Here is a 26,079-nt window from a genome sequence, read left to right as displayed (position 1 = left end):
TCGTGGAGGCACTGATGTGTTTCTGCATGTTGAGATTCTTGTCAAGCGTACCACCCAATGACTTTGCAGAGTCAATGATTTGTGGAGTGCAGGTAAAGGCTGTAAGCTGTTTCAGCCATTCTTCAATGATCAGTGCCTGGTTGGGTGGGGCGATTAGAGGAGTTCAGTTTTCTGATTATTTAGTTTGAGGTGATTAGATGTTAGCCAATTTTGAGTTTCATTAGTGTTGTGTTGATGGAGCTGATGCTATCTGAGCAGGAGACCTTAAGGTATAGATGGGTATCGCCAGGGTACATGTGGTATTGGATGTTAGTTCCAAGGTGGATTATTGTAATGGCTTACTGCTTAATGCACAGGAACAAGTGGTGAATGAGCTACAGCTTGTTCAAAATGCTGCTGCAAGGGTCCTCTTGGGGATACCAAAATACGCCTCTATCTCCCCTATAATTAGAGAGCTTCACTGGCTACCCATAAGAAGCAGGATAAAGTTCAAGGCCATGTGTATAACCTACAAGGCCTTGAACAAAAACGGTCCCGACTTCTTCAAAAACGCCTTCAAAATTTACAAACCCAGTCGAACTCTGCGCTCATCCACAGCTCAACAGCTCCAAATTCCCCCAACAAAAAAGGTAACTTGGGGAGACAGACGATTTGTAGTGGCTGCATCCAAACTGTGGAACCAGATCCCTTCTCAGATCAAGGAACATACTTCGCTGTTCTCCTTTCGAAAACATCTTAAAACATGGCTTTTTAACCAGTAACATCTTCTCACAACCATGTAATCTGTACACACTAGCGCCGAGACACCGGAAGGTATTTGCGCGCTCTAGAAATTTCAAAAATAAATAAATAAATAAATTAGTTGAGCTCAGAATTTCAGTTACGGGCTCCAATGATTAGGTTGAAGAGGGAGGGCAAAATAGATGATCCCAGTGGTACTCCAAGAGTGATTGCCGTGGACTGAGATGCAGAGATATTATGCTTGATTATTTGAGATCTGTTAAGGAAGTAGGAGGATAACCATTTCAGGACTAGACCTGTAACACCAACACAGTGTTCCAGAAGTTCTAGTAAATGCATGTGCTTAACTGTATTGAATGCAGAAGATAGGTCAAGGAGGACTAAAATACAGGCTTGGTTCTGGTCCAGCATATTTAGTGCGTCATCAATGTATGTCATAGCAGATTCGGTGCTGTGGCCCACACGGAAGCCAGATCAAAATTTGTCTAATAGACGGAACTCATCGATGTGGTTGAAGAGGTGAAGGGGAACACATTTTTCCAGGAGTTTCACCAGGGTATAGATATTGGAAATAGGGTGGTAGTTGTTAAGGTCAGTTTTTTCAGAATGGGAGTAAATTAACCGGCCTTGAGACCCTCAGGGATGGAGCCTTGAAGGAGGGAAGCATTAACGATGGTCCAGATTGGGAGTAATGCAAATATGAGTCCCTTGAAGAATTTCGAAGGAAGGAGATCATTGCAATGGTTTGGGGGTGTAGTATAATTATTGAATGATGTCTTGATCAAAGGTTTTAAAAGAGTTCCATGAAGCGTTGTTTTGGGAGGAAATGCTGGAGAGCACACTATGATGCAAGGTCTGGGGGAGGGAAGGGTAGGGTTGAAGGGGGATAGGAAGTTGTTCCAAGGTCATCTGCAGGTAATTTCTCATGGTTTCTATCTTCTTCAGAAAGAAGGAGACAAATTCCTCACCATTCGGCAGTGAATTGGTTCCCACCAGTGACTGATTAGGTGAGCAGATCGATTGTGCTTTTATGATATCAAATCGATTTTTGGGTCAGTTGCTGGTTTGATTGAGTTGCTTTCTGAAGAAATTTGCTTTAGAAGTTCTGGTGTTCTTGTAGAAGCTGTTCCTCAAAGATCTTAAGTGCTTGAGCTGTTCAATGGATGGGTCAGATCTCCATTGATGTTCGACTAGTCTTAAGTTACATCTTTCTGTGTTGAGACTACTATTGTACCATGGTTTGGAAATGTTGGTGGGTATTGTTTTTAGTTGTAATGGAGCAATTGAGTCCATAACAAATTCCAGAGGAAGTCAAGATGTTGCGACACAGAGAAGACAGCATGTTACCGTCGATGTTGTGCATGTTCCTTTTCTCAATTTTGGGCTTGGATCGATGTACTGTGTTGTCTTTCAGAACATTCAAAATGTGGAATGTAATGCAATGGTGGTCAGTCCAATCACAGGGTAGGATAGATTCCATCTGAATAGAGTAGGGTTTTGCAATGATGAGATCTAATGTAGATCCTTTGTTGTGAAGAGTTCTTCAAAGAATTGAGTCAGGTTCAGGTCTGCAAGAAAGGATTTGAAATTGTTAATTGTTGGATCATTCAGGCCATTCCAAAATAGAGTAAAGAATCCAAGGAAGATTTGAGGATAATGTTGATCGGCGTTTGTTCCAATTATTTTTATCATGTGTTCATTAAAATCTAGGTTGTCACCTGGAGGATGGTATATCATGTGCAACTTGCAAAGGGAACTGTTGTTGCTTGAGATATCAAAGGTGGGTAAGATAGGAGATTGTGCAGGTTGAGGCTGTGTATGCAGACAATGCCTCCATCTTGTCTGTCAGGTCAATCTAGTCTGGTAATTTCATGGTTGGGGGGACTAGAATGTCCATGAGAGGTGCAAAGGTGTTGTTTAGCCAGGTTTCCGTTAGGATTAGGAGGTCCAGTTCATCTGCAAGGATCAGGTCAGAAATATTTACTGCATGTTTTGAGGCAGATCTGCAGTTGATTAGCATGCTTTTCAGTTAGGTTTTGTGGGGAGCTGGCTTAGAGTGAGTGAAGTTAATTTGTCTGAGCTAATGTTTGTGATAGTTCTGTGGTTGAGTCTAGGAGCTCTGAGAGGGTTAGCTGCGGTGGACTGGAGAGTTTCCTGACTATCCGAGTTCTGAGGGTGAGAGGAGTTGTATGACAATAGTGGGGTTTGGAGTTCACTGTCAGATAAGGGAGTTTTACATCTAGTTGGTTGTGAAGGTCCATAGGAGTAGGATTTCTTTCTCAGAGACCAAACGGGGAGCGGAGTGGAGGGAAAGGTCCAGTTGGTGAGGATGTGCGTTCTGGTTGGGGAGGGGTGGTTGGTGAGTTGGTCCTGTGTGGGAATATGCTTCTTGTTAGGCCCTGGATAGTTTGTAGTCATTGTTGTGAGGTGGATGCACCTGTGTACGTCTGCTTTGAGATCTTGAAGGCTTTTTGTAATCTTGTCCAGTTTGAAGCTAGTGAAGAATGGGGGCTGGTTGACACATCTTTTGGTGATGGATACGATGACATAAGTGTGGGACTAAGGTACTGCTGCATTGGGGGTTGACAGGAGAAATGGTGGATTGTGGGTTGAGTTAAAATTAGACATAGGATGAGGAGAGCTTGAGGGAAGGGTGCTGGGGCAAGGTACCAGAGTGTCATTGAGTGTAGTGGGAGAAGCAGCATTCAGGGGAAATCGAGGTATAGGAGGAGTAGGATTTTGAGAAGATTGAGGTTGGTTGGTAGTGGGGATATCGAGAGGGGGAAGTTGAGAGGTATAGATGAAGAAGGTTGATTCATTGTGTTGATTCAAAGTGGTTAATCTCAGTGTGGGACGAGACGGTGAGCAGATGTGGTGGTCAGTGGTGACCAGATCTATGGTGGAATGGGGAGGGATGCCCCGGTTACTTACCGGTAATCTTCATTACTCCGAGTATAGTCTTCCTCGCCACATGAGTTACATAGTGAGCTTCAGCTCCACAACAGAACCCTCCAAAGCAAAAAGAAACCACCTCCCACCCCCTCCCAACATGGCCGACCAGTCCCACCTGACCTCTATAAGAGGCGGGCCGGCCCAACCAATCAGCCTGATCTACCAAGCAAACAATGAAGCCGATAGCCAGACAGGGAGGGGGGGAGGGAACTCATGTGGCGAGGAAGACTATACTCGGAGTAATGAAGATTACCGGTAAGTAACCGGGGCATTACCTCCTCGTTAGTCTTCCTCGCCCCCTGAGTTACATAGTGAGCAAATACCCAAGCCAACAAGGCTTCATTGACCACCATAAGAACAACACCACACGGTGATGCAGAGAAACCAACCCAAGGTTGATGTATAACAACTGAAAAGAGAACAGGGATCACAGGAAACCTGAAATCAAGACCCCCAGGAAAAGAAGGCCAACCCGGAGTCGCAGCTCCAGCACTCAGAATGGCCCCAGCAAAGTCCCCCCCGGGACTGCCAGAGACCCACCTACCAGGCGGGGGACGACCACGCCGAAGCCCGAGAAAACTCCACAGAGGAGACACCCATAAAGGGGGGCCCAGGGAACAGAGCCACACCTCGCGGATCGACCCTGGGCCCCCGCCGGATCCACCGAACCCAGCGAAGCGTAGGGAAGGATGCCAGCCAGCGTAAGCCCGTGAACCAAGGCGGAACGAGGGCAAGCGGCCCGAACGAACCGGGCCAAAAGACACCACACAGGGCATCCCATCAGGAAAGGAAAGACGTGCGGCCAAGAGAAGCCAAAACAGCACGTCGAATAACCAGCACGGACAAGGGAGGAACCCCGTCGGCCGGGAAACGCGGTAAATACACCACCAGAGTCCGAGGCCCCAGGGAAGGAACCCCGGGAAGGACACGGGGGACACGCCGGAGGAACAACCCCGTCCGGCAAAAACCGCAAGAAGGGCGGGGAGCGGAGGAACGACCCCCGCACGCCCATCCGCCCAGCAGACACCATCGCCACCAGGAAACACCACCCGAAAGGCGAGGAACCGCAAAGCCACCGAGGGCCGGGGCCCAACAGGGCGGACCCCGAAGAGCTCGTAGAGCGAGAGAGAAGACTCCTGTGGTACGCCTCATGAATTTGCGAGACACCCCTGCGCAGGGGCCCTGCAAATCTCCTCTGTAACGAACCAATATAAGTAAATGTGCAGCCGAAGCGAGCACCCAAGGGGGAGACCGGCAGAGCGCCCGTGGGCGAAGGAGAAATAACATCGGAGCCAAGCGAGCCACCAGGGAGACCAGCCCGTCGAACATCGGACCGTGGAAGGCCCGCAAGGCAGCCCAACGGACCCACCGGGACCAAGCCCCGCAAGGGGTCCACGGAGGCTGGGACAGCACCAAGCCGACCGCGCCAACGCGAGAAGGGCGCCCAGCGCCGGGCACAGGATCAGGCCTGCAGAAGGAGGCGGGCCAGCCGACAAGAGCCGGCTCAACACTGACGCCGAGAGCGGGGGACCCAACCATGGTACGGGAAGATCCAGGATCGGCCAGGAGGCTCGAACCGCCAGCTCGCCCAAGGAGAGGGTACCCGGGGCGGTTGACCCCACCGGGATCCAAATACCGGAACGCACCACGACAAGCGTGTCAACCACACGCGGGTGCCAGGCAAAAACCGCCACCTAGGGGTACCTCCCCCGCCCAGGCCGGAATCGAACCCAGGCCAGTGAGGGCCGTCTGCACCAAAGGCACAAGACTCACCCGTGAGCTAAAGCTCCCTAGGTATTCACTGCAATGATCCAAAAAGAGACCACGTGCCGCCGAGGTGAGCACCCCGGAGCATCCCGGCCCTGCCCAGGCGAATCCAGCCGAGGACCCGCGATAACAGAGGGCACGGGGGAAACGCGCACATCAGCCGAATGGCCTCGCAAAAGACCGGGCACCCCCAGGACCCAGGCGGAGAAACCAGAATCCGGGCAGGAGGGCCGAGACCCCCACCGTGAACAGAGTCACCGGAGGCAGACCGAGACGAGGCCCCAGGCGCTGTAGCACCACCGGGGTCCGGGCGATACCAGGCAACGAAGGAAGATCCGACTCAGTCGATCCGCCTCCCCCTAGTCGGACCCTGCGGACAGGACAGCCCGAAGGGCCAGGACCGGCTACTCCGCTCAAGAAAACAATCCCCGAGCAAGGAAACCAAGGGGAGCGAAAACAGCACCCCCCCCGAAGGCTGACACAGCTCCACACCACCAGGCCGACTGTCAAGACCTGAGGGCATTGAAGCACAGGCGCAAACGACGGCAGGTCACCCTGTTAGCCAGGAGGACCGCCAGCAACTTCCGTGCTGCGCGACTGCCGGAGACCCAATCGACCCGGCGCCCAAGGGCGCCCCCCCCGAACGAACCAGAGGGGAGGACGGGGCCCACCGAAGGAGGACAAGCCCGAGACGGGCACCGAAGGGACCACCGCCCCTAGAGCAGGGAGCCGACGGAGGGGAGACACCGCCGAACCAGACGAGGCCAAAATCTAACACACGTCCAGACGGGGAACACCCCGACCCCCGCCCGGTGAAGAAGAACCACCAGGCGGGCCAGGTGCCAGTACCCCTAGCCGGCAGCCCCTGGGAACCTCAGGCAGACTCCCCACCCGGAACCAACCGGGCCCGACACTGCAGAAATACTGAAATCAGACGAGATCAGGCGCAGGCAGGGTGGAATTGCCCTAGACCCCACGGGCCAGAAGGCAAACCCAACGGAAGCATCCGCAACCGAGGGCGGGATCCAATCGTAGGCCGCAGGCAACAGCACCTGGTAATCCCAGGCGGACTCCCCCCCAGTCACCAACCCGGCCCGACCCTGCTTAACTTCCGAGTACGGACGAGATCAGGTGTTATTTGGGTGGAGTGGCCACAGGCTCCCGGCAAGCCCTTCAGGGCCGACCCTGGAAGGGGCAGGTACCCCAACCCATCGATAAGGAGGGACTCCGCGGAGAATCCGCAAGGCCAGCCAGCCCGAAGAGCCCAAGAACCGTGCCAGCCACGGCCCAGGATGGGACGAAATTGGAGGCGACAGCCCCCCCCCCCCCCAGGGAACCCCCTGGAGCGGGACGGCCGAAGCCAGGATCTCGGTATGACCAACACGGGAGCGGCCCCACCAGTACCAGACCTGGAAACGCCGAAACCGGGGCCCGGAAGCCCACAAGAAAGTACCTTGTGGCGACCGACATCCCGTATCCGGGAGGAATGGCCGAAGGGCCCCACCCCTGCCAGGGCGGGACGCCCTTCAAAGAGGACAGGCCGACCAGGACGCCGGAATGGACCCCGCATGTGCGCGACCTCCCAGCCAGAATAGCGCACCACACGTCTGAAAGGGTCGCAAGGCGTATGTACAAATGCCTCCGCTGAACCCATCCCGGCATTCCCCCCGAGGCGACCACTCCCGGACACCCCTAAGGAGGAGGCCAAGCATCCTATGGAGAGAAAGTAGCCAACTAACATTATCAGGACCTTTTGAGCCCAAGCCCCGTCGCGGCGGGGAATCGAACCCCGGTCCCGGGCTAGACCACAGTATCAGAGACTGCTGCTCTAACCATTGGGCCACAATTCTCCACCAGGGCCATACACCCCCCCCGGGGCCACCGAGAGGGCGACGAGGCGAGGAGGGGGCAGGGCCACCCGCCGCGCAAGGACCTCGATGGGACAGCGCGGTAACACCAGGAGACCCCGCAGAAGGTGACAGAAGAGGAGGTTGAACCCCCGCCACCTGAGGAGAGGCATCGCAGCACAGACGAGCACCCCGCACACTAGGCCGGCGCTCCAGAAACTCGCCCACCCGACGGGTCAGGGCGAGTCCACACCGCCTAGAAATACCCGCCGAGGCGGTGAAGTGCACCCAGTACTCGGGGTAAAACGCCGCCTCAAACAAACCTCAGCCTCTTGTACTGAGACCCAGGCCGGTCCGACGGGTGCACCCGGACCTGGCCAGCTGAGCCCCCGAGGACCCGTGGACAAACGAGGGAGGACCGCGCCTGCCCCCGCCGAGTAAGTGACAAACACCCGGCCAGGCATCGCGCGCCACCTACAAGGTCCACGCAGTGGTCTTCTGCTGTGCCATATTACTGAGACACACAGAAACATGCAGCGAAAAAGACGTTACCTGCAACCAGCTTAACGTCGTGCAGAAGCGCTTGCAGCCCTGAGAACAAGTAAACGCTGTTCCAGGCAATGGCACAATGTGAAGCACGAGCACCCGTTACAAACTGAGGTGCATGAAATCATGTCAGGCAGAATTACAACCCGAAAGCTGTTACACTGTAAGTGAGATGCCCCACGCAGTGTCAATACACACAGCCCTGGCATTTCCATGAAACACGACACCCATCGGGCAGCCCAGCTACCCGACGGGCGTAACCTGCAATTCACAGAGTCATGTAAGCACACATAGGTGCATAAACGCCAAACGGAGCGCTGGACCCCAAAAGCCCACACAGTGGCCCGGGCCCTTCGGTAACGACCTGGGGATACCCGGGGATGCCCAAACACCCCATATCCCCTGCCGCCCCCCCCCCCCTATAAACCACTGGCACGCTATAGCAGCACCTAACCGGCCCCACAGGACCGGGGGCAGGAAGAGGGGGGGGGATTTCTAGGCATAAGGCACCAGAGACCGCTAGAGCAGGTCCACCACCTTAAAACCCCAGGGCCAGCTCACGCCGGCCCATCTTACCTGTACCGTGCTCTGGAGAGAGTCATGCAGAACAAAAAAAACAGGCTGATTGGTTGGGCCGGCCCGCCTCTTATAGAGGTCAGGTGGGACTGGTCGGCCATGTTGGGAGGGGGTGGGAGGTGGTTTCTTTTTGCTTTGGAGGGTTCTGTTGTGGAGCTGAAGCTCACTATGTAACTCAGGGGGCGAGGAAGACTAACGAGGAGGTAATGGAGGTGTTCAATATGAACTAAGGGGGTGGAACGGAGGAGGAGTCAGTAGTTGACACCAATTTCTTGAGAAATGGAACAAATTCTTCAAAAAGTTTAAGGTGGCTATCTGATGCTTGGATGCAGATGATGCTATTGTTGTAGCCAAGGCACCCACTGTGCAATAATTCAGTCTTTTCACAAACAACTGCTCCATCAGTGGCACTGTGGGTATCAAATCCATAAGTATAAGACATATCTGTTGATACGTGCCAATATGCAATATTCTCTTTGTACACAAGTGATTTCGTTTTGTACCCTTGTAGTCCAAATTTGGGTGGGATATGCAACATGCCTTCCCACAACACCAACCAACCAACCATATTTAATCAAAAGGACAATATGTGGCGAATTTTCTGCTGGACTACAGCCTGTAAAAATAATGGAAACTGTATATGTTGGCTAAACTTGTGAACAGAATCTGTGTGCCAAACTATTGACTTGAGCAGACTAAGTTGTCATTGGTGCTTACATGCAATTGAACCTCTTCATTCACCAGGCAGGCAGACTCTCCTATGTAGGGCCCAGCCAGTATTCTCTTCCACAGCCAATACGATTTCGGTCTCACAAGACAGTCTAAAAGTTCTTCAGTCAGGATCCAGGTTCAACTTATTCCCTGTCTGATAGGAAAGTAGATACCTGTTTATTTTTTATGAGACAAGACTACCCAAGGATTAGAGTATTTCCCAACAGCATTCGTGCCTGTTCCATCCTTGGTTGATGTGAAATCATGACCCAGATTAAATAATTTTTCTTGCAGCACAGTGCAGCGATTTTGTACGCTCTCCAGCATAAGATTTGTACTGGATTTGCAAAGTTCCAGTACACATTTGTATGCCTAGATAAACGAAAAAGGATGCCAACCACTGCGTGTGTACTGTACCCTTTCAGCACAAATGCAATGCATGGGCTTTGGTGGGTATTGAAAACAGTTTTCCTGTTAGCTTCTGCTTCAAGGAGACTTTAGTTTTTCGCACAAAGTAGAGTCAGAATATCTAAGTTGATGGGCTTTGTGTCAAAACATATGGGTGTTCAAGCTGATCACCCCAATTCACACTACAGTAACTCCCGCATGATGCAACGCAACACAAGGTAGAGCAAAATGCTTTAACAAAGAGAGAAATGCAATATTTCCAGTGAAAAATGTCATGCACCAAGTGGCACCCCTTTGCATCGCCTTGTGCTGGAGCAGTGTCTTAGCAAATCTGCACACACATCTCACAGAGATGCAAACTAAAATGCTCAAATCGGATGGGTAGAAACACTGAGAGAAAAGATGCAGCAACAACAAATCTACAGCCCACTTATGCCGACGTATTGGAACATTGTACTGTGGGCAAGGAAAACAGAGAAGAGTCCAGAAATTGCAAGAAAAAAACACCACAACATTGAGCAACATTGTGGAACGATGTCTAGGCTAATAAGCAAAATAAAGAGACCAATCAATCAACTATCACAACTATATAGCACCCATTACCTTTGAAAAGTGCATATTGGCACCAGCCTAAATCTGGCTCTTGTAGAGCTATACTATAAATTGAAATTGAAAGCTCGAAAAAGAAGGAAACTACTGTAGATGTTCTAGCAGAGAGTTCCAGAATGTAGGTCCTGCCACTGAGAAGGCTCTTCTCTACCTAGATTTTAACAGAAAGAGGAGAATGAAAAGTAGCCATTTATTCTATTGCAATATGGTACTATTTGGAGGACTAAAATAAAATCAGTAAGTATCATTGGTCCTAGAATCCATGTCCCCAGGAGAGCTTATCATATTTTAATGCACACCACGTTTGAGTGCAGATCCCTCTTGTGATTGGTTCAATTGCTGGACTTTGTGGCTTGAACAATGTAAAAAAAAAAGATGTAAACATGTGTTATTAAAAACAATACGAAGACTCAGTATTATTAAACATTCCAATGTGTGAAATATACATATTGTTATAATTTTGGTGACTTCTTAACAAAGTCAATATGTCTGCTTTTTATATGTTGGTGTGCTGAACTCTTGATAAAGCCAATTGATCAACCGCTGTTTTGATCTTTGACACAACAAGCGGTCTGCCTTACTTATAATTACACCCTTTGTATTGTTATGACATCAAATAATCCATGTGTAGCAGCAGGTACAGGTAAGGTACATGGCCTGGATGCCTCTGAAGCCAAGCCCTGCACCGAACCGGATGCCATGCATTGTGGGTGTTGGGCGCCCACAGGGGTTGATTGAAATTGCAATAAAGATTACAAACTAAAGTTGACTAAAGTAGTCCTAGAGATTTAAATGGAGATTCTAATCAGAAAATAAGATCTTCTATATATGCCCTAAAAAGGACAGATAATGTGTGACCTATTTAGATATATTGTAAACAGCCTTGGACTTTTGCATAAACTAGGACTCTGGCCTAGTTTTACCACATTTGTCTTCCTCACTTGGGTACTGGAACTTAGTAAAGTGCGCCAATGCCTGAGCGTGAAAGGGCAGCTTTTTGTAGCCCCACCGCACTTGACATTCCTGTCAGTGTTGTGTCCATGCTTTCTAGACTACTAATATCTGTAAAGTGATCAGGGATGCAGTGGTAGTGTAATCCCTATTTCATTCTTTAGAATAGCACTTTCAAGTATGCATTAAGAAGAAGACACCATATATTTAAACATGTTTATTTCAACAGTCTCATTCTGTTGCATAATATGAGTCATAACCACACAGAATGTAATTAGAACTTTGCTAATAAATGTCAATAACAGCAAGAAAAAGACAAACATTTCTAACATGATCGGATTGTTCCTAGTGGCCTAACACCCTAAAGCCTTCTATGCTCAACATTATGAGAGCATGGAGTAGCTAAATTGCCTTTAGAGTTTCTTGGGATTCAGCGCACTGCCTACTTGTTCACAGCAGAGAAGCTGTGGTTTTCAGACTTCAGCCAGCAGAGAGTGTTCCCTTGGAAGGAGAACACACATCAGCTGGGCCCCACCCATCGCCTGTCTGTACTGGCTCTCAGCATATGAATGGATGCTGCAGCTGTGCGACAGTCTGGCATGACCTATTGTGATAACCTGTATTGAAGTCCTCTTTGAATCAGTCATCCATTCATGTGGTTTTTATTGGGTTGACTACTGACTTGCACTGTACATTAGGGGACTTTCTACTTAGCCTGATTCTTAACCGATATAAACAAGCATGACAACAATAAGTAAATTCAGACTACATATTTATTTTGCACGTCCACTGTCAGACCTTGGAGTGTAGATATCAGGGAACTTGTGTCTGACTTGTGTCCCCTTAGGTGCTGGCAAAATCACTGTTTGGATGAATTGGCACTTTCACAAACTCCACAAAAGATAATGACATGCGACATATGAGCCAAAGGCAGACAGATTAATTGATAATGGAGTCTGACTTTAGGAATTTTATGACATCCCCAGCTTGTATGTCTAAGTTTGACATAATTGAGTTGAAGACTTATGGCTGACATCGTTTTAAAGATTCTATGTGTAAGAATGATCTATATAAAACCAATGAATACTAGGTAAAATCCATGGTCTTTGAATGGAAACATAATTTCTAATATGAACTAAAATAAAGTATTTAATTATATGAGTATAAACTATGCAAGAATAATAAATGTAAAAGGAGCGTTAAATCATACAATACGCTTTGCATGTTTCAAGCAGTAAGATAAAATAATATATCATATAAAAGACATTGACACATCAAAGCCTCAATCTAGGAAGAGGTATCTTTTGATAATTAGGTAGAGCAGGCATGAAAATCTGGACATAAAAAAATGAAAAATAGTAAATTAACACCTTTTCTTCTCAAAAGGTTTCATGTGACAGTCTTTGTACTTCATACTGGATTCTATGCATTTTTCTGGTCAGATCAGGGGAACTATTTATCTGTTGAAGATATTTCCAGGATAGTGGGATCACAGGCAGCATAAAAGTGATCATGGAGATTGATTGGTAACCAGGCCCGGACTGGCCATAGCGCGCAGCAATCCCCCGGTGCGCCACACGGGTGGGGGCTGGTTTTGGGCCCCTGGGCCGATTTTGATACAGGGCCGATTTAGCTGCAAAATCGGCCCTGTACCAAAATCAGCTGAAAACCGGCCCCTGCAAGGAGCTCAGCGGCACCTCCAACCCCCCGAGTGGGGAGGGGGGGTCGGCCGAGCACTTTGCCATGGCCGGTTGTGGTTACCAGTCCGGCCCTGTTGGTAACACAGGCATGCTATTAGTGGCTTGTGATGGGGTTCGACCAGGGAACTAGACCAGATGGAGTGGTTTCAAACCACTCAGAGATGGTGAGATTGCTTCAATTGATGGTTCGAGTGGCATCAGTGGTGTGAGGCAATTCTATGGAAGCTCTTCAAAGGGTGAAACTGGTACATTTAAGTGAGGGTTTTGCAGAAACAGCAGGTGCATTGCTTAGCATTGCTTCAGGTGTGACTGCAGTGTTTGCAGGATCATTTACATATCTAGGACTGCCACTGGGAGCTGCTTCAAATGCAGTTCCAAGATGATTTTGATTGCACAGCTCTTACATCAAAAGACAGGTTTCACTTGTAGAGCATCTATTTGATAAAAGCCAAAGTTCACCGAGTTCAGTATTCCACAGACAGTGCACTAGGAATTCATGGCACTTTTGCTCAGCTAGATACACGTTCTCTGTGTTGTTGATATCCCTGTTGGATCAGAAGGAAGCTGACATCACCACATCCAATAAGCAGAAGAATGGGGGGGGGGGGGGATCCTGCAAAAGACTTGAAAAACAATAGAATCAATCTGAATACAGCTTTAAATCCAGTCACCAGATCCAGTGTTCAATTTGGAGATTGACTTGTGTCTAAAGAGTCGGATCATACTGATACTTTACATACACATTGCTTAATGAAGATGCCGCTGCTCAAATATTGATTGTAGTGCTCAAGCCTTAGTGGCTGCCTCTAGAGGCAGTATGGGAGAAACCATATTTATTAATTTGCCCTTCACCAACAGATGCTCTTTAAAAATAGCTGTATGCACAGATGCAATAGTTTTCTCATGTTTTGATTCAAACTGAGAAAACAAGTGTGATTTGTACGCTATGGATATCACCTGTCCCTCATTTTAGATTACATAGGTGTAACATGAGTAGTTTGGTATGATTCTTAATCCTAGGTTCGTCTTGTTATCCTGGGTCTGTAAACTGTGTCTCTTCCATGTCCACATGCAACATACTCAAGTTTTCAGTGTGCTTGCTCATCCGTTGATTTGCAGAAAACGTGTGAGAAATTAAGTTGCATAAATGCTTCATTTGCTCAGCATGGTGTTGCAAGTAAGTCTGTCCAAAGATATGAAAACCCCAAAGGGTATTGCAACTTCTTCAGTGTGTCAGGAGGCTACAATTAGCATATGTCAGAAGGAAATGAGTTGTCAGTTCCTTGCTCCCATTGGATAATTCATAAGTGAGAAAGGTTACTGTCAGGTAGACAATTTTAGATTTTGGTAAATTAAGTTTGTAACTGTGCGACTTTAGGATTGCCACTATTAGATCCTCTTAGTTAGTTCTGCATCTAAGTCATCATCTGTGAGGTACATGTCATCAATGTATGATAGAGCCTCAGGATTTGGTTTTAAGATTTCTATTATGCGGCCTGAGAATAAGGCATGGGCTGTTCTCATGGGCAATCATTTGAATGAGTACTGCACTCAATCGAAACTGAATGCAGTTATTCTCTTGCTGATGCTATGTTCTGCCTGAAAAACCCATTGGTAAGGGCCAGGTATGGTTTATATTGTTTCCATTCTAGGTTTGTCATTAAACTGTGCTTTGTGTGTTTTGAACAACTCATGTTGGTCTGTGTGTTTTTCAATTTCTTTAATCTAAAACTATTCTAAATTATCCGCCTGCTTTTGATACAGAAAAAAGAGAAGTGTTTATTGGTGCAGGATAAGTCACAATAATGCCCTGATCATGTAGCTGGTTTAATATTTCATTTAAATAAAGCAAAGCTTCTGGCTTCATGAGATATTGAGCCTCTGCTTGGGGTTCATTGTGTAAGGGAATGACTTGGAATAGAGGGTTTTCCCCACTTGGTTTCTGTGTAAAGCTGGAGCTCATTTAACAGCCCACACTCATTTGTAAATTTCCAAGAGGCCTCAGGTACTATGAAGGAAAAAGTTATTTATATTACCTCCTTACCTCTGGGTGCTTTCCTGATGAAAACTGGGGGTCAGTCATCTTCCGCAAATATTATGTCATCATCTTCATATAAATACATCCAGAATACTGCTTTAAATGTGTATTTTATATACCCATCTATTTGCATATCTTAAGCAACAAACCCTAGTAGGAGGATTTACATGTTTATATGGAGACTGAATCTGTATGAAATTATCAGTGGGACACACAACAAGATATCTCTGAAGAGTCTGCAGCACTTTTATCACTTCGCTGTCAAGAAGCACTCTCGTCCAAGTCCCAAGTCCAAGTGAAATTGAGCTTACAGTCTGGACCTTTCTCTTCCCTCTTTTAGGATGATCTCAGTTTCTCATCCTGGTTCACCTTTCTGCATGCTATGTTCTTCTTTTCTCTGGTACTCTGTTCGTCCCCTTACAATGCTTGTTTGTTGTCAGGGCCCTGAAAAGAATGGGAACCGCAGCTATCAGAATACTGGTATCGTTCTTGATTTTTGATTTTATTATGAGCCCTCAAATTACCCACCCTGGCTGGACTCCTGAGTTACTGGAGATCCTCACGCTCATTTTGTACTTGTTTGAATTCTTCAGGGAGAATTGCTAGTGAGGGCGTGACAAGTGTGTTCCTGTAAATGTATTCAAATGTACTTTCCAAGGTGTAGCACTCCTCTTCGAGTGGTACCATTCCAAGGACAGAAGGCATTTGCAGTATTCTATGCTTGTATTGGGGTGCTGTGTGAGGAGAATACCGCTTCCAACTTGTTGGTCTTCGGAGCAATTCAGAAAGCAATTTCATCATACTTGTAACACAATCTGTCCCTGTACTACTGGTTTTCTCAGAAATGGTCTAGTGTTCATGGTACATAGCACATATTGGTTCGTACATGATTTTTCTGTAGAAGGAGACTGTTTAATTTAACATTGCTACCACATCAACATACAACATGGCGCCTTGATGCCTTTGGGCTAAGTTGCGCCCTATAAATTGCCTTTCATTCATTCATTCATTCATTCACATCAGCGAACTGTAAAATCTAAGGTTATGAACAAGGTGTTTATCTAGCTACTACTGGTAGTACTGGCCTTGTTGTCACTTCGTTACTCAGGGAAAACAATCTAACATTCCTCTGCATGAGTAGTAATTAGGGATGGGCGTAATTCCGTGTATTCTAATCATAAGAATTAATCGAGGAATTTCACAAGATTATTTGGAATTAAGCAAAAAGAATAATTCTGTGTTTAGTGATATTACTTAATGCTAAAATGTCCCTTTGAGTCCATAATGGACGTAATGATGCATTTTGCACAAAGAAATGAAAAGCAGTTGCGTGCGCTCAATAAATGTGATCTAGAGGGAGGATTCCCCCTCAACTTACTACTACCATTTAGCACTATTGTTTTAGCGCAAAAGACAACCTTGCATCCAAAATAGAAATGAGGATGCATTTTGTGAGGAGAAATAGCACTATATGCAGCAGAACAGGAATAGCGAGAGTGATGGGTTGGTCGTGCTTGCTAAATGTGCCCTTACGGTAGGATTTCGTCCCCTAAATTACTGATAAATATGTGAGCAGCAGTAATCACATAATTATTGGTTATTTTGTGCCAACAAGTAAAGTGGGATTGCCGAAATTACTCCAATTACTCTGGCATGATCAAAAATCTGCCCAAGCCTAGTAGTAATTTACATGCAAACCAATTCTAGTGTTGTTGATAAGGTAAAGGGATTTTGAGATATTTGTATGTCCTAAAGATGCTGCACTACTGGAGAGCATCTGTAGCCTCAAACTCCACCCATGAGTAAGCTGTTTCAAAGGTATTTGCTTCATGTGCAACTACTGCACATGTAACTCCCCCCACCCACCATCGGTAACACCAATATTCTGTTTTATTGGACTGTATGACTGCCTACCGGTAATTTACTCCTATCACAATTGGAGGAGTCACCCTTTTAATTGAACAGATTCAATAAAGCATGATATTCAAATCATAGAAAACCACAAATGGGGAATGGACTTTTAAGAATCAAGCTGACAAACCTACATTTATAGGTGTTTCCATATTCCCTGTATGAGGTAACCATGATTACTGCAGAAGTCTCCATACACATGTAATGATGGTTGTGTAGTGTGTGCATATATTAATAGACTACTCAAAGGTCCAAAGATCCAAATACCGGTGTCAGGTGCCATGTTGTGTAAACTATGGCTCGGGCATAGTTTTACAAGTTTTGGCTTTCCCACCCATGGGCACACAAACTTAGTTCATGGCACTTGATCATGAAAAGCCCATGTTATTGTAGCCCCACACAAACTCCATTTGACATACTTCCGGGTGTGGTGTCCTTGCTTTCTGGGTTACTTACAGTCCTGTAAAGGGTTCAGGGATGCAGTGGTAATGCAAAATGGATGTTGTTCTTTAGAATAGCACACACAAGTATTGCACCAAGTAGAAAATACTATATATTTATACATGTTTCTTTCAACAGTCTTGTGTTGCTTAGTATATGAATAATATCCACACTGAATAAAATTAGAACAACACTAATGCATGTCCCTAACATTAAGAATAATATAAAGATATGGACTTTTCACTTAGTGCGACACATAACCAGTAATTATCAGCATGACGTAAAATTTCAACTCAGACAGCGTTTATTTTGCACATTCACTATAAGACCTTTAAATTTAGATATCAGGGAGCTTATAGCAGACTTATGCCACCTTGGGTGTTAGTAAAGTCATTGCTTGGAAGAATTGTCACTTTCATGAGTTCAGCGAAAGATAATGACTTTTGACACATGGGCCATAGGGAGACAGGCTAATTTAATGTGCTCAAAATGGAGGCCGGCTTCGGGAACTTTAGGACAGCACTATTTCAAACACATAGGAAGTATGTGCATTTCTATTTGAAACTGTTACTCAGTTTGTAGTGTGCCTGATGTATATTATATATTCATCATAAAACTGCATTGAATAATGATTTAATGGTCATGAATGCAGAGGTTCACCTTTCCTCACCTCTTCTTTGAAATGACTATTAGAGAAAAGGGATAAAAAAGGGATTCCTAATGCACTTTTTCTGACAACTATGCTTCGATAGCCAAATCTAGAATCGGCTATTCATTCCTACAGCGTTTTCATTTACTTGTCATGAACTAGATTTTTTTGTTTACGATCATTCACATCTGGCCTGAGAGAAGTGGATCAGACTTATGATTGTGACGTGTAATACTGTAATACTACAGTTGCTACAAGTATCTGTTAAGTATTCTCATGTTATGCTGTAATGTTCCCTTTCACCTTGTGCCAAGATGCCCAGCCCATCCTCTGACAACACTCACACCAGGCACCCAAGCAGTCCACTCATGTCAATCCCTCCAACATTCTATATGGAACATTCACACTGACTATTCATGTGTAACTTTAGTTGTCACATTCCTGCACCATTTCTTTATCAAATTAGCAGAATTGTCTTCTTGGCGGTGTATTCAAGTTTATAAGGTTTGTGACACACCAAAGTCACTGGACTGCTCCGGAAATTCGACTGGTGAGTTCTTTGTTTCTTTCAAGCCCTGGTGTCTTTCGGTCTTCAGTGAACGTTGTATCTGCTACCAAGTACTTTCTGAATCCAAGTCTCCTGCAGCAGTTTTGTCTCTATATAGTGCTGTTCACGTCCTTTGAACGCCTGTTCCTCGTCATTGTTATGACAGGCACACCAGTGACATTTTAGTTTTGTTAAGCTTACAGCCTATATTTTAATGATTTGTCTCTAATTGCTGTCATTCAAACAAAAACAAGTTGTGTATTTTGAATGACAGGCCACATGCTCATTGGTAGGTTAATTTCTTTTGCGGGTGTACTCACAACTGTACTACTTTTATGGTTTTTGCATGTTTTCTTTTCAGATGTCACATTCCTGCCAAAGGGATGAGAGTGGGTTTTAGTCCCATGTCTCTTCTTTACGTTCAGGCTACAGTATTTGCTAAGCATCTGTATCCTTACATAAAGGTTTGTGTGATGACCTGCTTGTCATCTGTTTCGTATTACACTGTATGTGACCTGCTGGGCATGTTACCCAGTTTCTTTCATTGAGTTCTAGTTCTAGAGTATTTATCTTGTTTAAGCTATTTAGAACTCTAAGCTTTCAGTTGTTGCTGAGGCTTAGTGGATGGGTCGTCTTATGAGTAGGAACCTGCTGTTCATCAATAAAGGATTCTTCAACTATCTCAACCAGTGTGTTGTGATCATACTTCATTACACTGGCAACGACCTGGTTATGAATCCACAGCAGTCTACTATCAAGATTAAAGACATTCTAACACAACTCAACGAGGAAAAGATTGCTGCCTGATGACATCTCGCCATATCACAACTCAAGAGGAAAAGATTGCTTACTGATGACATCATTTTAAACAACATCTTAAAGGTACAGTTTGAGCACTGCTAGCCCCATGTTTATTTCGCTACAAAACGAGGTTTGGGAATTATTTATTTCATTCTCACCGTTGTTCCTCACAATATCCTCGCGCGATCTCTTCAGTCTTGCGGCCATGCGCACCTCCTTTGATGACGGACGCTCGTGCTGATCTACGTAGCTGCATTGTTCCTCTTCCTTCAAGCGATGCGGGTTGCGCACACATGGGATTAAATTGCCAAACAATTCATGACACTACTGTTACCAAGCAACAGGAGACTCGGTCAATAGTGGTGCATGACGTTGCCTAGCAACTCCACTACGCGACCTTGCTCCAGAAAGAGCGAAGATTCACAACAAAGGCGTACCCAGTTTTAAACACCTGATTTCTTTATACCTAAGCCTGTATCAGTTTCTCATGGCGGACAGGCACAGCTGATGTCTTCTATGGTAAGCCTGTCTCAGTTTTTGAACTCGCTGACAGGCACAGCTTTGTTTTATTTACATCTGCATGTTTGTACCAATACTAAGCCGGCACATCTTTGTTCACTTACATCCACATTGTGCTTCGCTGGCAGATATTTGGCACACTTGAAAGCTTCTTCCTGCATGAAATCATCTTCTCGCCTGACTCGCTGACAGGCACACCTTGTCAAGTAATTTAAAATGACATTTTTTTTGTCATTTCGCCTGCTTATCATACCCATAATTTTCACTGGCAGGCACAGCTATATACTATATTTACACGCTTCATTTCTGCCTGTCTCGCTGACAGGCACAGCTCCTCTTGGGAGAATTTTATTATAAAAACACAAGCACAGCTGTTTACTTTGTTTAGCCACATTGCTGCCTTCATCACTAACAGGCACTGCTCTTTCTTGTTAAAATTTGGAATTGAAGCATTTTTTTTTTTTACTTCGGTAACAGGCACACCACTGTTAACAAGATGCAAAACGTCACTCCACCTCCCTTCTTCTTATCCAATCCAGGTGAGCCTTCCATCCGCTGGTCAAAGTAGAAGAAGGTTTTTCTCAACTATGTGAGAGTGTGTGGCGTATCACTCAGTGGTGAGAAGAAGTCAGCATCACACTTACACTGTTTACGATCAATAGGTTTTCAAACATTTTCCTGACCTCCGTGATACCGAATCTGATAACCTAAACGAATTTGAAATCTGTCTTAAATAACTTGACAAACATTACCTCCCCAAAGTCAGCTCTGTCCTGGAACATTACAACTTTGGGAAACGGGTACAACAACCCAAAGAGTCTGTTGAAGTGTATGTGACTCATTTATGTAAACTGGTTTCCACTTGCAAGTTCAAAGGAGCACTGGAGGAACATATACGGGACCAGTTTATGTTAGGTTGTGCCATAGAGAAAGTCAATCCCCCCTGGGCTTTGGCAGAAGGACGATCCTAAATTCGAAGAGGTGGTTTCCATAGCCAAGCGCATTGAGCATTCCCTTGCATGTGTTGTGGTAATAAAGAAAGATAATGGCTCAGTGAGTAATACTAATGAGAAAGTACAGACTGTTGTCAAGGCAAAATCCTTAAAAATTGATGAAACTGACATCCTCCAAAACAGACAATTGAGTTCTCCGGGAGATGTTTTTGCTGCGACATGGTAGGTCACTTGGCCAATGACAAGTCTTGCCCAGCATCGAACTCTAAATGTCTCAAGTGTGGAAAAGTTTGTATTGTAGCAAAACCTTGTAGGACCCCAAAATTTAAGAAAAACAAGCAAGTGAAGGACGTTTTAGTTAAAAACAAGTCTGACTCTGAGCCTGATGAGCTACATTGTGGTCAAGTTTTAGCTCATGTTGGTCAATGCAGGCGTAAGAGTCCCATTGACTGTATTCAAAAAAATGGAAGCCCCATCAAAAATGCTTTTTGATTTAGGCGCGAAAATCACTCTGATTCCTAAATGTTTATATGACAATTCTCTTTTAGGTAAAGGGAAAGTTTTCAAGCAGGATTTTAGACTGCTTGCTTATGGTGGTCAACCTATAAAGTTATTTGGCTACTTTGAGGGTGAGATCGAATACAGAGGGAATCTTACAGCCTCTAGAGGTGATAGCATTGTGAGCTGGATTCATGAAACTGATCTGGGTGTGATACTGGTTCCTGATGTGATCCTTGCATTATACCTAAAGGTGATCTTCCGCCTTCACTTCCTATTACTGTTAATACATATGAGTCTACAAATGTTGTTCATACATGTGATTTGCTCACTGAGTTTCAACACGTTTCTACAAATACTGCACATGCATGTGAATGGCGCACTGAGTTTAAGCAAGTTTTCAATGAGAAGCTAGGGTGTTTGACTGACTATATACACAGAATCTCGCTGAGACCTGGTGCTACGCCTGTAACGTGTAAGGTGCACAGCGTATCTTTAGCATGAAGAGAGCCCATACAAAAAGAATTACAGAAGCTGCAAGTTGAAGAGATCATTGTTGAGACTGATGCATGTGATTGGTTAGCTCCAGTAGTACTTGCCCGCAAAGCCTCTGGTGAGGTAAGACTATGTGTGGACTTGCATGCTCTTAATCGAGCTGTCATAGCTGACAATTATCCTCTCCTGAGCATGACGGAGATGCTCACACAACTCGATTGGGCTGAAGTATTTTCCACACTAGATCTCACTGCCGCTTAACATCAAATCAAGATCGACCCTGACTCTTTGGACCTCACTGCGTTTATAATGCCTTTTGGCATATCCAAATTCACATGGCTTCCCTTTGGATTGAATTCAGTGGCCTCTGTCTTCCAAAGAGAAATGGAAGATGTTCTGAAACGGTTACCCGGTGTAAAGATTTATTAGGACGACGTGCTGGTATATGGACCTTCTCAAATGATACATGATGAAAGACTCAGAGCTGTCATTGAATGTTTCAAGTCATGTGGTTTGACCCTTTGTGAGAACAAATGTAAATTTGTACTTTGTGAAATTGGCTATTTGGGGCACAAGTTGTCCATTGAGAATCTTCCCATGGCCCAATCCAGATATGAGTTGGTTAGATTTCTCTGCATGGATGAATATTATAACAAGTTTGTCCCTCAATTTGCTTCTCGCACCTTTGGTCTTAGAGCTCTTCTCAAAAAAGGCATGAGATTTGTCTGGTCATCGCAATGCCAAGCTGAATTTGATAATATAAAAGCAGCTTTGGGTAAGGGGCCTTCCCTCCAGAGTTTTGATGCTTCTGCACATTTTGTACTTGTCACTGATGCCAGCTCGAAGGGTCTCGGCACTGTTGTAAAACAGTTGAAGGATGGACAAGAGATAACTATCATGTTCTTGTCATGAGCGCTGGTAGGGTCAGAAGCACAATACTCTGTCATAGAGAAAGAGACTCTTTGCATCTTTTGGGCAATTAGGAAGTTAAAGACATTTATTTGGGCAAGATCTTTCGAAGTGCCGTCTGATCATAAACCTTTGAAAGACTTGTTTACAAAAAAGAGCCTTGATGCGGTTTCCTCGAGAACCGCCAGGTGGGTAGTTGCACTACAGGACTTTGATTTTGTTGTGCATCACATTCCTGGTGCTCAGAACAAGGTGTCGGATTGCCTTTCCTGCCTCCTACAGAACAACTCTGATAGTGCTCTTGATGATTCAGGGGATTCATGGGACGATGACAATTATAAGGTGTGTGAAGTCATGGTTGGTGTCTTGAGTGAGGGAGAATGGAAGTCTTCAATGGAAAAGGATTCCACTATTCAAGAAGTTTGCAAGTTGGTGACTGAAGGTTGGGGTGGTATTAAAGGTTTGAATGAAGAGGTGCGTAAGTTTTGGAATGTGCATCACATGTTGTCAGTCTCTTCTACTTTGCTTTGGAGGGGTACCAAACTCGTTCCACCTCTTTCAGTTAGACAACAAATTCTTCAACAAGCTCATCAGGGTATCTCCAAAACAAAAGAAAGGATCTGACTCCACTTCTGGTGGCCCGGGATTGATCTCCTTGTCAAGCACATGGCGAGAGATTGTATTACATCCAACAAAGCCTAAAGTACTAGGGTTCAACCCATGGTAATGCGTGAGAAACCTGTTAGTTGTTGGCAAGATGTGGCTTTAGATCTTTTGAGTCCCATTACTAGTACCTCTGGTCAATTTTATGTCTTAGTTTTAGTTAACATGTTCTCCAGGTGGCCAGAGATTAAAGTTACTCACAGTGTTGAGATCAAGGATGGTATCAAGTTCCTTGATGAAGTTTTCGCACAAGAGAGACTCCCGGATAGTCTACTTCCCGACAACAGGATCCAACTAGTTTCAAGAGAAATGGAGGATTATTTGGCAGAAAGGGGAATTAGACATAAGCGGTGCGCTCTCTACCATCCCGAAACCAATGGAATGGTGGAGAAGTTCAACCGTGTCTTGAAAGAATCCATTCAACTTTCCAAATCTCTCAACAGGGACAGGAGGTCTGAAATCATGGAGCGAGTAATGATTTACCACCTCACACCTCACTCAACCACTAGTAAAGTTCCCTTTGAGCTTTTTCGGGGTAGAACTCCCAATACCCGGATGTATCAAGCGTGGATGAGAAACAAAAGTATGAGGGAGGGTGTGGATATTGGTCTTGCTACAGGGTCTAGAATAGTCTCTCCGGATGATGTGTCCTGGCAAGGTGGTCAAGATATGAAAATTGGCAAAAGAAAAAAATATTTTGACACTAGACATGCTGTGGGACAAACTCCTGTCCGTGTAGGGGACAGAGTGCAAATACGTCTTCCACTGAGATCTGCAGGGATCTTGAAATTCTCCTCGTCTTTTGTTGTGAAGAAACTTTTTCAAAATGCAGTTAAGTTGAATGATGGTCGCATCTGGAATTTGCACAGTATTCTGAGTTGGTTGTTCCCAATAACCCTCCTGTGTTGTCTATACTACAAAGGAGTGCTTTGCTGGTATGATTCCAGGAAAACTGCTTGATTTTGGTCTTCATTGATGTCTTATTGCTCTTCCTTCTTTCTCAGTTTTGCTTTGATGTTTTTTTTTGGGGGGGGGGGTTGGGATTTCTTGTGCAAAGAGGGAAGGTGTGTAATGACCTGCATGTCATCTGTTTTGTATTACACTGTACTGTGACCTGCTTGAAATGTTACCCAGTTTCTTTCATAGAGTTCTAGTTCTAGAGTTTTTTATCTTGTTTAAGCTATCTAGAACTCTGAGCTTTCAGTTGTTGCTGAGGCTTAGTGGATGGGACGTCTTATGAGTAGGTACCTGCTGTTCATCAAGAAAGGACTCAGCAACTATCTCATCAGTGTGTTGTGATCATACTTCAGTGTGTTGTGATCATACTTCATTACAAGTTGCTTAGGGGTTGTTCCTTTGTTATGTTTGGTATGGGTTTTAGCCCCATTTCCACGTCATTTGTCTCCACATTTTTCTTAATCTTTACGCAGTTTGGGTTATGGGGTGTTTTCCCCCAATATAGTAGTTCGGATACATTGTCACATTTTGAGTGTGTTTTAGGGTGTTTGTCCCACCACCACGTTTTGTCATGTTGTGTATAAGTCCCTCTGCACCCCACCCTGTGCTTTTACCTAATCGTTTTGTGTCTATCACCCTGTGCTTCACGTCAACATATTGTGTGTGTGTGCCACACTATGCTGCACCTGTGTTGTTTTCTTGTGCTGCACATTACCTGAACATGTCCTTGGGTGTTAATCCCACATGATACTAGTAATTACACTCCATGTTGTTGGACAACTGTCTGTTTATGTCAACCCTTACACTATGTGGGTTTGATGTATATCCTTTAATTTGGGTGTGTGTTTTTGGATGTTAGTCCCACTTGCACATTTTAATGTTGTGTTGTAGTTTTAAAGTGTAAATCACCCTGCATCTCACCTTGTTGTGTTCTGTGTGTAAGCCACCCTGCGCATCACCACGCTGTGTTTAGTGTGTAAGTTGCCCTGCGCATCACCTTGCTGTGTTAAGTGTGTAAGCCATACTGTACCTCACTTTGTGTGTTAGTTTGCCACACTGTGCTGTACCTGTGTTGTTTTTTCGTGCTGCACCTGTTCTTGGGTGTTATTTCCATTCTACACTAGTCATTTCACTTAATTTAACATGTGTCCCTCACATGAGGGGTGGCATGTTGGGTCATGGTTCCTTTCCCCTTCCCTTTTACCCTTCATCCCAGGGTTTTTGGACTGTTTTCATCATTTGTACATTGCTGTGTATAGTTGTTTTCATTTTAACGTGGTTCTATTTATTTTTCAATATGAAAGGAAGAGGATATGTAGTATGCTCTTATTATGCTGTAATGTTCCCTTTCACCTTGTCCCAAACTGCTCAGCCAGTGTGAGTATTCTGTGTGGAATGTTGGAGTGATTGATATGAGTGGACTGCTTGGGTGCCTGCTGTGAGTGTTGTCAGTCGGAAGATGGGCTGAGCAGCTAGCAGGCTGCTCCTGGTGGGTCTCGCTGTTAATACTTCCTAAGGGATTAATAAACTACATGAAATACATCTTGGCTATGTCTACTATGTCCCCTGAACACGTAGGGCCAGTCCACTACAATATGCTTGATGCGTTTTACAATTTCATACTTTATAAATAATTTACAAAAAAGGACCAAGTTACAAAATAGTACTTGGAGGTAAACAATCATTTTCAGACACTAGGCAAATCCTATTTATAACTTTAGTTTGACACCTGAGACATGTCTTTTATTATTGGGAATGTTACTGCCTTAGTGCTGGATTACATGTAAATAGACAGCAGCTCATTCGCTGTTCAATAATGCGGGATGTTAATTGGCGTACTGTATAAGTAATAATTTCCTTGTTTGATCTTTTGCGATTGTAGGCCTGTGC

General features: G+C 45.2%; 1 non-coding gene across 1 annotated transcript; it reads right to left on the bottom strand.

The window, feature by feature from the left end:
• Nucleotides 1-4,825: 4,825 nt before the first annotated feature.
• LOC147750785 (U6 spliceosomal RNA) lies at nt 4,826-4,932 on the bottom strand. Its single transcript, XR_015300359.1, has one exon. It is a non-coding gene; the product is annotated as a U6 spliceosomal RNA (small nuclear RNA).
• Nucleotides 4,933-26,079: the final 21,147 nt, after the last annotated feature.

Source organism: Lissotriton vulgaris, chromosome 1_1 (assembly GCF_964263255.1).
Source record: "Lissotriton vulgaris chromosome 1_1, aLisVul1.2, whole genome shotgun sequence".
Classification (NCBI taxonomy): Eukaryota; Metazoa; Chordata; class Amphibia; order Caudata; family Salamandridae; genus Lissotriton; species Lissotriton vulgaris.
The sequence above is the reverse complement of the archived record's forward strand: the minus strand, read 5'-3'. Positions and strand labels throughout refer to the sequence as shown.